General features: G+C 49.7%; 1 protein-coding gene across 6 annotated transcripts in view; it reads left to right on the top strand.

The window, feature by feature from the left end:
- The window catches only part of CACNA2D4 (calcium voltage-gated channel auxiliary subunit alpha2delta 4), a 1,390,363-nt gene that overhangs the window by 949,534 nt on the left and 427,416 nt on the right, over nucleotides 1–13,413 (top strand). The gene's annotated exons all lie outside the window — the stretch shown is intronic.

Below are 13,413 nucleotides of genomic sequence, written 5' to 3'. Positions count from 1 at the left end.
GAGGTTGATAGGCCATATGCATTTAAATGCCACATTCCACTGCAGCTCACCTCATAGCACTTGATTGGTTGATTTGTGAAAGAAAATGCCAATTGAATACTAAACAAAATGTACAAAGCTTTCTAATTGTTTGACAACCCAAAAAAAAACTTTTCAATGATGCACTTTTTATCCAAAGAATGCAAGGTTTTGCCTGCTGGTTCCAAATAATGAAAAGAGCATGCAACCCTGAGATTTTGAAGTCTGGTGTCCGACCCGACAGGGCGCGGGCCTATCGCCATCTCTATTCAACATCTTATGTCAACCACTGTGTGCTCTTTTGGAAGATCTGGGTGTATGTTTCACCAACTACGCTGACGACACACAGCTCGTTCTTGAGCTGTGTGGAGTATACAAGAAAGACGCTGAGAAAGTTGAAATGGTCTATGATATGATTCAGAACTGCATGACATGCAATAGCATGTGCCTGAACGCCGCCAAGACAGAGCTGCTGCTGTTCGGTTCACCGCAGGCCAGGCTCGGACTGGTCTATAGGGCAACCGGCCCATGGCCGAATCAAAACGCAAAATGCTGGTGTGGGCCAGTTTATTTGGTCAAGTGGGCCATAGTTTTGGCCAATGTGAGCCAGTTTGATGAGCTACTTCACTATGTGGCGAGTAGTTTTGATCAGTGTTGCTGAAAATATATTCTTTAGAATGTTTAAAATGCACAATTTGCATCATATTTCATCAAAAAACTCCCCCTTGGGTACTATTCAAACAGTGTCACAAAAGGAGCGAATAGCCATTTTCAACTGTGTGCCACTTTTCCATTGGTGCCCGAGTCAATGTTATGGCCCAGTCTGACCTTGCGGCAGGCCAGAGGGAAACTGGACAATTCTTATATGGGAGTCACCATTGATAAACATCTGATCCCCATTGCTTCCAAGGGGATGATCCTAGGAGTCATTCTGGAAGCATCTCTCAGCTCAGAAGCTCACACCCGAAATGCGGTCAATAAAACTCAGTATCACCTTAGGCTACTGAGGTTAGTGAAACCCCATGCATCTGAACCTAATTGCACAACCCTGGCTCGAGCTCCAATCTTGCCAAGGATGGATTATTGTAATGCGTTACACATTGGGGCTAATAAGGGCAGCCATGGTCGTCTGCAGATCCTGCAAAACGATGCTGTGCGTCTGATAAAAAATGTACACAAACAGGAACATAGAAGAAGCCTTCACTGGCTCCCGGTGGTGGCCAGGACCCGGTTTAAGGCGCATACCATTGTGCACAAATGCTGCTACGGGCAAGCCCCTCGATACTTGAAACCCCTTATGAAGGTGATTGTTCCTAAAAGAGCCACCAGATCCAGTAATGAAATGTGTTTCATGATCCCTATTATCAAACGAGTCAGAGGTTACGGTAGATCCTTCCCTGTGCAGGCGGCAATTGCCTGGAATAAACTACCGAAAGAACTGCGTGCCAAACCTAATTTGTTACGTTTTTTAAAGCGCTTGAAAACGCTTCTATTCGAATAGCCATGGACTGCCCGTGATTCGACGTAGACTTTTTGCTCCCTACTTTTTCTCTTCTTCCGTAACCTGATGCCTGTGGGCTCCGGCGCTATATAAACGGACGAATAAATAAAAAACAACCTTAATTGATAATATAACCACCCCAGGGCAGACTGCACTGTCATCGCAAGTTGTCTTTGTGTCACCTATGAATAGTGCATGCAGACCTTCTTCCTTGTCATGTATTATGTCACTTGCAGCTCTGCATTCATAACCAAAAAGCACAACTATGAGTTCCAGACTGCAGATAAGCAGGCAGCGCAGGATGCGCCATTTACATACGACACTGGGACTAGTTCTGCATCTGCATTCGATCGCTATTCGTTCCGGAGCGAATGCTTCGTATAGCGCCTAACATATCGGGTCACCCCATTTCACTGCTGTGGACGTTGCACAGCATTTGACAGCAGCCCTTCTTTGGGCGAGCCAGAACCCGTTATCTGTGTTATACCACCCGTACTTAGCCACCAGCCTCATGCCCCCTATGTTATCGCCCTCTGTCCCTCTGCCCCACATCTGCCACAGATAAAATACAATAAAATTCCCCATTGACAAATCTGATGAAACAGATGTCGTGAAAAATAAAACTAAATATACATCAGGACAGCGGCACACACTGTCAGATTCATTGTGCTCTGCTTCTTGTCATGCAAATACTACAGACAACCCAAGTGTGCAATGTCACACACGTGAAGTCCATCCAGTTGGGATTTGGTGTTTTCTTTGCATTCTGGTTGTGATAAATCAACTTCCGGGGCACCAGTGGTCCAGAGATGAATATTGGTTTCTAAACCACCAATCAGCCTCACATTTCTAGTACACCAGAAGGGATCCAAACAGATTGGAAGCACAAGGAAATTATATACCTCCATGTCCAATTTTGGTAACGTGGACGCAACTGCAGGCTTATCTCCGAAAGGTTGTGGATCATTGGTTAGTTGCAACACAGCGAAAATACAATTATTACCCAATGATAAAAGGGACTGTCCTGTCAAGGTTGTATCAAAAATACCTACTTTATTTATATAACAACAGACAGTCGAACAACACTACGAAATACAACCCACCCTGTAGAGGACAGACAGTTTCAAAGAAGGAAAAGGGATGGACTTTGGATACTGACAGGAAGATAGTCGGTATGGTTAATAACCACAACAATTTAAGTTTACTTGGCTTCAGCACAAAGGGAGCAATGGGTCTTAAAATGTCTGTTGGGGCCTTCTGGGGAGGACCAGGCAGACAGAACCACAATGTCCCTTGTGCTGTAGATATTCTTGATGCTCGACAGAGTTGAGTCAGCTTCAGGGTGCGTTTGCAGGCTTTTGCGATAGAGTTGGAGGCGGGAGTCAGCTGTGGGTATCAGGCAGCAAGACGGTTCAGCGAGTGAAGCTGGACGAACAGCTGCAGGCTGGCCTACACTGCCTCTCAGAGTCAGAAATAAGTGTCTTAGTGCTGATCGGTGGTTCTGAATCACTGATCGAGACATCTTGGGTTTCTTTTAGTGACTGCAGCTTGACAGCAGTCGGCGTTGCAGTCGGTTGCGGATCGAGGAATTCGACTGCCTCAGAAACGTCCTATAAGGAAGCTTCTCCCAGCTTCTTCAATGGCCTTGTGTCGTCCTTTAAGGCGGACTGCCCAAAGCTGAGGAGTGTGTTGCAGGCAGCTGCCTTCTCCTTGGTTGAAGGTTCAGAGACCTTCTGGCACTTTCTCTCCAGGAAGCTTGCTGCAGAGCCTAGCAGAGCATGCTCTATGCTAGCTGGGTACCTGTTCTGGAGCGGCTGGAGGGTCCTTTGAGTTTTTTTATCTCCCTCTGTTCCCTGCGCGATGTTTATGAGAGGGATCTTACTTCCCTCTTTTTAAATCCTGGCCTTCCTTCACTGGAGGAATATGCAAGGCAGACTGTACCTTCAGCAAGGGTCCATGGCTGAGTTCCTCTTTCTTACTTCAAGTGAAGTCTTCAGATGATCTGCCAAAAGGGCCACAGTGATTTGAGGAGGCTAAGCCTAACGTAATGAACTAATTGGGGTCCCTACCAACAATCTACTGAATGTGTGAGGTCATAACCAAAGTGCTTTGCAACAGGAAAGGTATAGGGGTGAAAACTTGTGATGCTAAGCCCCACCCATCTTCCTGTCTATCGTTGATAAGAGTCTCTCTGGTTAATGCATCCCTCTGTGGTTCCTGATTAAAGCGGCAGGTCTCCCTTAAAGCTGCGGCAAGACCAGACTCTCTGGCTCCTGCAAACCACATTCTCGTACCTTATAAATAGGGTCCCCCTACCGGGGTGGCCTACTGGAAACACCAGCCCTAGACATGACAGGTCACCGGCATTGATACAGAGGGTGGAAGCTGGCTTCAGGTTGACACTGTTGCATATGAAAGGTTGTTGGGTTTCCTTTCTCCTTTTGTTTACCTCTGCAGTCAGGCCCCATGTGGGCCTGTTTGAAGTGCACCCTATTAGTACATTAATTGTTGCCACCAGCTGCAGGGCCTGACAGAGGAGAATGGGGGATCCATGCAGCCTTTATTAGTTAATTAGACTGGCCACGGAACGGGGGAGGGTGGCCCTCCCGGTGGCCCTCCCCCATCCTAGGGATGACATGGTGCACTCATGTCTGTCACATTCCAACTAATAATGACAGGGCGGACTGTGCCTGTAGGCTGTGTCCGCCCAGAGTACACATGGTCTATGCGTCTGTCATGGTGTCAGCATAGGAAAATGTGTGTGGATTAGCCCCCACCTTTTCCTGAGGTCGATCTACTATAATTCCATTTAATTAAAAATTTCAAAAAGCCCAGGCAAGCGCACGCCCACCATGCGGATGGTCAAATTCCTCACACTGGAAGCTATAGTTCTGGATTTATAGTGGGAAAAGCATACTCTACATGTGCCCCTTTGCAAAGAAAAAAGAAGGTGGGGACATAATGTCGAGAAATATATATCTCGTCTCCAAAACCACCATATAGAGTAAATAAGTAGTGGTGGCATAGAAACTTCAAGCATGAGAATGCAAACTGCTGTTGTCTGAACAGCCAGGGCTGGAAGGAGGAGTCGGCATGTCCTGGGGCTGCATAGCAATATTTGCATCTTTGATGGAATGAAGAACCTCCCTGTAGATCTCATATCTCTCAACCTATTCAGATTCCAAGGCAGATGACATGCATTGTTTCTGCTTTTGGTGGGTAAACCCCATTGAAGTCTATGGAGGAGTATGGGGGCTTGCCATGAGCGTGAACTGAGCTCAGAATGGGTGATACCCACAAAACACAGGTCAGTGAGAGGTATTATATGTATCCGGCTGTCCCAAAGTCAAATGTTAGATACTCTACCAACCCTGTCCTCGAGGCCTGCTCCACCCTCCTGGCCTCCAGGCCCGCTCCACCCTCCTGACGCCCAGGCCTGCTCTACCCTCCTGGCCTCCAGGCCTGCTCCGCCCTCCTGACCAACAGACCTGTTCTGCCCTCCTGGCCTACAGGTCTGCTTCGCCCTCCAGGCCTGCTCCGCCCTCCTGACCTACAGGCCTGCTCCGCCCTCCAGGCCTGCTCCGCCCTCATGATCTCCAGGCCTGCTCCACCCTCCTGGCCTACAGGCCTGCTCTACCCTCCTGGCCTCCAGGCCTGCTCCACCCTCCTGGCCTCCAGGCATGCTCCACCCTCCTGACGCCCAGGCCTGCTCCACCCTCCTGACGTCCAGGCCTGCTCTACCCTCCTGGCCTCCAGGCCCGCTCCACCCACCTGGCCTACAGGCCTGTTCCACCCTCCTGACCTATACGCATGTTCTGCCCTCCTGGCCTCCAGGCCCGCTCCACCCTCCTGGCCTCCAGGCCCGCTCCACCCTCCTGGCCTACAGGCCTGTTCCACCCTCCTGACCTATATGCATGTTCTGCCCTCCTGGCCTCCAGGCCCGCTCCACCCTCCTGGCCTCCAGGCCCGCTCCACCCTCTTGGCCTCCAGGCCCGCTCCACCCTCCTGGCCTACAGGCCTGTTCCACCCTCCTGATCTATACGCATGTTCTGCCCTCCTGGCCTCCAGGCCCGCTCCACCCTCCTGGCCTCCAGGCCCGCTCCACCCTCCTGGCCTACAGGCCCGCTCCACCCTCCTGGCCTACAGGCCTGTTCCACCCTCCTGACCTATACGCATGTTCTGCCCTCCTGGCCTCCAGGCCCGCTCCACCCTCCTGGCCTTCAGGCCCGCTCCACCCTCCTGGCCTACAGGCCCCCTCCACCCTCCTGGCCTACAGGCCTGTTCCACCCTCCTGACCTATACGCATGTTCTGCCCTCCTGGCCTCCAGGCCCGCTTCACCTTCCTGGCCTCCAGGCCCGCTCCACCCTCCTGGCCTACAGGCCTGTTCCACCCTCCTGACCTATATGCATGTTCTGCCCTCCTGGCATCCAGGCCCGCTCCACCCTCCTGGCCTCCAGGCCCGCTCCACCCTCCTGGCCTACAGGCCTGTTCCACCCTCCTGACCTATACGCATGTTCTGCCCTCCTGGCCTCCAGGCCCGCTCCACCCTCCTGGCCTACAGGCCTGCTCCACCCTCCTGACGTCCAGGCATGCTCCACCCTCCTGGCCTCCAGGCCTGCTCCACCCTCCTGACCCGCTCCAGGCCTGCTCCACCCTCCTGGCCTCCAGGCATGCTCCACCCTCCTGACGCCCAGGCCTGCTCCACCCTCCTGACGTCCAGGCCTGCTCTACCCTCCTGACATCCAGGCCTGCTCTACCCTCCTGGCCTCCAGGCCTGCTCCACCCTCCTGGCCTCCAGGCCCGCTCCACCCTCCTGGCCTACAGGCCTGTTCCACCCTCCTGACCTATACGCATGTTCTGCCCTCCTGGCCTCCAGGCCTGCTCCACCCTCCTGACCTATACGCATGTTCTGCCCTCCTGGCCTCCAGGCCTGTTCCACCCTCCTGGCCTACAGGCCTGTTCCACCCTCCTGACCTATACGCATGTTCTGCCCTCCTGGCCTCCAGGCCTGTTCCACCCTCCTGACCTCTTGGCCCGCTCCACCCTCCTGGCCTACAGGCCTGTTCCACCCTCCTGGCCTCCAGGCCCGCTCCACCCTCCTGGCCTACAGGCTTGTTCCACCCTCCTGACCTATACGCATGTTCTGCCCTCCTGGCCTCCAGGCCTGCTCCACCCTCCTGGCCTACAGGCCTGCTCCACCCTCCTGGCCTACAGGCCTGTTCCACCCTCCTGGCCTACAGGCCTGTTCCACCCTCCTGGCCTCCAGGCCTGTTCCACCCTCCTGGCCTACAGGCCTGTTCCACCCTCCTTGCCTCCAGGCCTAAAATGTAACGTCACTATTGTGTAACGGAAGAACAATAGCAGGAGCTACAATAAAAAAGAAAATAGCAGAATCTCTCATATCTTCCATTGCCTATCACAGGGGCTCTGATTTTGCATGTTTTTCAGACATTTGTGTGTAAATAATGGAATGAAGTTAGATGACGAAAGTGGCCCTTAGTTTGTCAACATTGCTGGTCTTCAACACGTTCTTACTCAGAAGTTACCTTTCATGTAGGCTGCCATTAGTGGCCTAAACCATCCGAGATGCACCCCTTCCCCACATCTCATCATACTTGCACCCCTAAACATCCTGGCTGAGATATGCCCCTGGAAGCAAAGCCCAGTGGACTGGGGTCTCCCCAGGAGCAAAGGGGATGGGATCCGGCGGGTGGCTGTGTGTGGCGAGTACACTCACGCACAGTGGCTGCACCGGTGCACATTTTAAACATGCTCACACTTTGTATTCTCTCTGCCTGTCACTAGAAGGTGCTGTGATTACCTGACATGATCATTATTGTATTTAACACCATGCCCCTCCTGCCAAGATTCTTGTCTGGGACTTAGACCTATTCATTTTGTCACCAGGTTTCTGAACTTCTGAATTCCTTCCTCGCTGTCGGTTGTTTCCTTTCATTGTATTGTATTGTAGAGCCGCCAGTGAGTGAACTACTTGGCTAAATTGCTCTGTAGTCATGTGCAGACACAGCTTCCCTGTGTTATCGTGTTGCACTTTCTGAGGGAATCATACCTTTTTAGTGTCAACTTGGCTTAGCCCCTGGTTTGGTGCTTTGCAAGTCTGTTTTGCTGCACACATAGAACTAGTGTAGCTTTCGAAAGACAACTGTGCAGAAAGCATTCAACCTTCGTGTAAACCTAAAGGTGGGATGGGAAGGGATATAGAGGGCGCGTACGAGCATGGAGATATTTCCCATAGTAGCACCACGGTTACCTGATTACCATCTCTGTCACTCGGATCAGTGGTAAAGTCATCCGATTACAGGTGGTGGTAATATGGTGTTAGCGCCCATTCAATAAGTCCCACAGAACTGCATCTGGGGATTTGAAGGAATTACTGCACATGGTAATTCCACCGGTGGTAATTGGTCCAGTGGGGAAAATACCTCGAGCTCGGGGCAGATGGTATTTCCTCTACCGCCAAACTTGCAGTATGGCAGTGTGGTAAAAGTAGCAGTAATTGCATTGCTGCCACTTTTTCACCCCAACTGCATATTCGTAAAGACCCCCGCCGCCCACTGCCTGAATTGCAAACTACAGGACCAGGAAACCTGTCCTAAAAGCCCAGGTTCTGCACATGACAAAGTGTGTGATCCTGGACAAATCACTTTACCTCCCTGTGCGTCGGTTTCCTCATCTGATAAGATTGCTATTGCCTTGAAGTGTTTCTTTTCAGTATGCACTGCATACAGAGACTCGCTTGTGCAGGGCTTCAGAGACTGCACTGTTACAATATGTAGACTCATAAGGACCACTTATGTAGGGCATTCCCCAGGCTTAGGTGTCTCTTGTGTCACTAGTACTGGTTCTCTCCTCATAGATCAGGTGCTAAAATGGGCGTGAGATGGTTGTGGGTGTGTTTTGAGAGCAGAGAGGGGGGATATTGTGTGGGAGACATGCACGGATGTGATTAAGATGCAGATATATCCTGCAAATGAAGGGCACTACAACAAAAGATCCGGAGACACAGCAGGCCCGATCATATCAAGCCATCGTTTCTATTAAAAGTACATTAAGTGCATAATAGTGTGCTGGTTACGAGCTCTCGCACTCTCCTTTTTACTTGTGTACATGGCATAGGTTGTTGGCAAAATCTTAAAACCACCCCTCCCCCACAATATTATTGACTAGGCTACGCCCCTGGGTGTACTGTCATGCAATAGAGGTCTCCCCTTACTAAAATATGTGCAGTGCCTCGGGGCATCAAAGAGGTTCTTTGATAGGGTAAAACAAAGCTCCCCTTGCTGGAAAATTAGATATGTGTCCTTGTCCTTACTGGAATATGAGCAGAGCCATAGAGTTTCACTTGGGTGAATTGTCAGGTGAGTTCCTCTTACTGGAATATCAGCACTGGCATAGAGTTTCACTTGGGTGCATTGTCGGGTGAGTTGCTCTTACTGGAATATGAGCGGAGGCATAGAGTTTCACTTGGGTGCATTGTCAGGTGAGTTCTTACTGGAACATGAGCGGAGCTATAGAGTTTCACTTGGGTGCATTGTCGGGTGAGTTCCTCTTACTGGAATACGAGCGGAGCCATAGAGTTTCACTTGGGTGCATTGTCGGGTGAGTTCCTCTTACTGGAATATGAGCGGAGCCATAGAGTTTTACCTGGGTGCATTGTCGGGTGAGTTTCTCTTACTGGAATATGAGAAGAGCCATAGAGTTTCACTTAGGTGCATTGTTGGGTGAGTTCCTCTTACTGGAATATGAGCGGAGTCATAGAGTTTCACTTAGGTGCATTGTCAGATGAGTTCCTCTTACTGGAATACGGGCAGAGCTATAGAGTTTCACTTGGGTGCATTGTCAGGTGAGTTCCTTTTACTGGAATATGAGTGGAGCCATAGAGTTTTACCTGGGTGCATTGTCGGGTGAGTTCCTTTTACTGGAATATGAGCAGAGACATAGAGTTTCACTTGGGTGCATTGTCGGGTGAGTTCCTCTTACTGGAATATGAGCGCAGCCATAGAGTTTTACCTGGGTGCATTGTCGGGTGAGTTTCTCTTACTGGAATATGAGAAGAGCCATAGAGTTTCACTTAGGTGCATTGTTGGGTGAGTTCCTCTTACTGGAATATGAGCGGAGTCATAGAGTTTCACTTGGGTGCATTGTCAGGTGAGTTCCTTTTACTGGAATATGAGTGGAGCCATAGACTTTCAATTGGGTGCATTGTCAGCTGAGCCCCTTTTATTGGAATATGAGCAGAGCCATAGAGTTTCACTTAGGTTCATTGTCAGGTGAGTTCCTCTCACTAGAACATGTGCAGAGCCATAGAGTTTCACTTAGGTTCATTGTCAGGTGAGTTCCTCTCACTGGAATATGGGAAGAGCCATAGAGTTTCACTTAGGTGCATTGTTGGGTGAGTTCCTCTTACTGGAATATGAGCGGAGTCATAGAGTTTCACTTGGGTGCATTGTCAGGTGAGTTCCTTTTACTGGAATATGAGTGGAGCCATAGACTTTCAATTGGGTGCATTGTCAGCTGAGCCCCTTTTATTGGAATATGAGCAGAGCCATAGAGTTTCACTTAGGTTCATTGTCAGGTGAGTTCCTCTCACTAGAACATGTGCAGAGCCATATAGTTTCACTTAGGTTCATTGTCAGGTGAGTTCCTCTCACTGGAATATGAGAAGAGCCATAGAGTTTCACTTAGGTGCATTGTCAGATGAGTTCCTCTTACTGGAATACGGGCAGAGCTATAGAGTTTCACTTGGGTGCATTGTCAGGTCAGTTCCTTTTACTGGAATATGAGTGGAGCCATAGACTTCCAATTGGGTGCATTGTCAGCTGAGCCCCTTTTATTGGAATATGAGCAGAGCCATAGAGTTTCACTTAGGTTCATTGTCAGGTGAGTTCCTCTCACTGGAATATGAGAAGAGCCATAGAGTTTCACTTAGGTGCATTGTCAGATGAGTTCCTCTTACTGGAATACGGGCAGAGCTATAGAGTTTCACTTGGGTGCATTGTCAGGTGAGTTCCTTTTACTGGAATATGAGTGGAGCCATAGACTTTCAATTGGGTGCATTGTCAGCTGAGCCCCTTTTATTGGAATATGAGCAGAGCCGTAGAGTTTCACTTAGGTGCATTGTCAGGTGAGTTCCTCTTACTGGAATACGGGCGGAGCTGTAGAGTTTCACTTGGGTGCATTGTCAGGTGAGTTCCTTTTACTGGAATACGAGCGAAGCCATAGAGTTTCACGTAGGTGCATTGTCAGGTGAGTTCCTCTTACTGGAATATGAGTGGAGCCGTAGAGTTTCACTTGGGTGCATTGTCAGCTGAGCCCCTTTTATTGGAATATGAGCAGAGCCATAGAGTTTCATTTAGGTTCATTGTCAGGTGAGTTCCTCTCACTGGAATATGTGCAGAGCCATAGAGTTTCACTTGGGTGCATTGTCAGGTGAGTTCCTCTCACTGGAATATGTGCAGAGCCATAGAGTTTCACTTGGGTGCATTGTCAGGTGAGTTCCTCTTACTGGAATATGAGCAGAGACATAGGGTTTCACTTAGATGCACTATCACAGTAAAATGAGGTTCTCCCCACGGGAATCATGGCAGAGTGTTGGGGCCTCCCAACTATGCACTGTCAAGGTCAAATAAGGTTCTTCCTGCTTGGATATTGGAACTGCCTCAGGGAATCACTGAGGTGCAGTGTCGGGCAAAGGGAGGCTCCTCTTGCTGGAATAATGGCAGTGCCTCAAGGAATCACTGAGGTGCAATGTCAGGCAAAGGGAGTCTCCTCTTACTGGAATATTAGCGGTGCCTCGGGGAATCACTGAGGTGCAATGTTAGGCAATGTGAGGCTCCTCTTGCTGGAATATTAGCAGTGCCTCAAGGAATCACTGGGGTACTGACAGATGAAGTAAGGCTCTTCTTAATGGAATATTAGCAGAGCTTGAGAGCCACATATGCTGGACTGATAGGGAAAAGTGAGGCTCTCTTTACTGGAATATTAGCAGTGCTTGAGGGCATTATATGGTGGACTGATAGGGCAAAGTGGGGCTCTCTGTTCTGGAATATTAGCAGTGCTTGAGGGCATTATATGGTGGACTGATAGGGCCAAGTGAGGCTCTCTCTTCTAGCGCTTAAGGGCCTCATATGGTGGACTGATGTGGCCAAGTGAGGCTCTCTGTACTGGAATATTAGCAGTGCTTGAGGGCATTGCTGGGGCACTGACAGATAACGTGAGGCTCCTCTTAATGGAATATTGGCAGTGCTTGAAGTCATCATATAGTGGACTGAAAGGGCAAAGTGAGACTCTCTCTACTGGGAAATTAGCAGCACTTGAGGGCCTCATATGGTGGACTGATAGGGCAAAGTGAGGCTCGCTCTACTGGAATATTAGCAGTGCTTGAGGGCATTATATGGTGGACTGGTAGGGCAAAGTGAGGCTCTCTGTACTGGAATATTAGCAGTGCTTGAGGGCATTATATGGTGGACTGATATGGCCAAGTGAGGCTCTCTTCTGGAATATTAGCAGTGCTTGAGGGCATTGCTTGGACACTGACAGATAAAGTGAGGCTCCTCTTAATGGAATATTGGCAGTGCTTGAAGGCATCATGTAGTGGACTGAAAGGGCAAAGAGAGGCTCTCTCTACTGGGAATATTGGCAGTGCTTAAGGGCATCATATGGTGGACTGATTGGCCAGGTGAGGGCCTCTGTACTGGACTATTATATTAGCAGTGCTTGGTGCATCATATGTTGGACTGATAGGGCAAAATGAGGCTCTCTGTACTGGAATATTAGCAGTGCTTGAGGGCCTCATATGATGGACTGATATGGCCAAGTGAGGCTCTCTTCTGGAATATTAGCAGTGCTTGAGGGCATTGCTTGGACACTGACAGATAAAGTGAGGCTCCTCTTAATGGAATATTGGCAGTGCTTGAAGGCATCATGTAGTGGACTGAAAGGGCAAAGAGAGGCTCTCTCTACTGGGAATATTGGCAGTGCTTGAGGGCATCATATGGTGGACTGATAGGCCAGGTGAGGGCCTCTGTACTGGACTATTATATTAGCAGTGCTTGGTGCATCATATGGTTGACTGATAGGGCCAGGTGAGGCCCTCTGTTCTGGAATATTATATTAGCAGTGCTTGAGGGCATCATATGTTGGACTGATAGGGCAAAATGAGGCTCTCTGTACTGGAATATTAGCAGTGCTTGAGGGCCTCATATGGTGCACTGATGGGGCAAAGTGAGGCTCTCTGTACTAGAATATTAGCAGCGCTTGAGGGCATCATATGGTGGACTCACAGGGCAAAATGAGGCTTTCTGTACTGGAATATTAGCAGTGCTTCAGGGCCTCATATGGTGCACTAATGGCGCAAAGTGAGGCTCACTGTACTGGAATATTAGCAGTGCTTGAGGACTTCATATGGTGGACTCATAGGGCAACATGAGGCTCGCTGTACTGGAATATTAGCAGTGCTTGAGGGCAACATATGGTGAACTGATAGGGCAAAGTGAGGCTCTCTCTACTGGGATATTAGCAGTGATACAGAGCATGACTTGCCAGGGAAGAATGAGGCTCACCTTAATGGAAAAAAGCAACGCCTCATGGAAGTGCACTGGTAGGGTAAAAACAGTGCCGGCCTCAGGTTTGCCAGTGCCGTGTGTGGGATTTTTCGATGAACCCCCTCCCCCACACGCCTTTAGATATGAAGCAGCAGGGGGCTCTGTTCTGTTGGTCGGCTGATACTTGTTCTTGATAGTATCAGCTGAACAACAGAACTGAGCTCCTTGCCGTTCTTGAATAGGCGCTGTGCCAGACCGATACTTAAGTTTACGTGACACTGAGCTGGAGCCTCCAGCTCAGTGTCATGTAAACTGCCTAAAGCGTCCTT

Source organism: Ambystoma mexicanum, chromosome 12 (genome assembly GCF_040938575.1).
Source record: "Ambystoma mexicanum isolate Mex_15411 chromosome 12, UKY_AmexF1_1, whole genome shotgun sequence".
Lineage (NCBI taxonomy): Eukaryota > Metazoa > Chordata > Amphibia > Caudata > Ambystomatidae > Ambystoma > Ambystoma mexicanum.
Note: the sequence above shows the minus strand (reverse complement) of the source record. Positions and strands in the feature narration are given on the sequence as shown.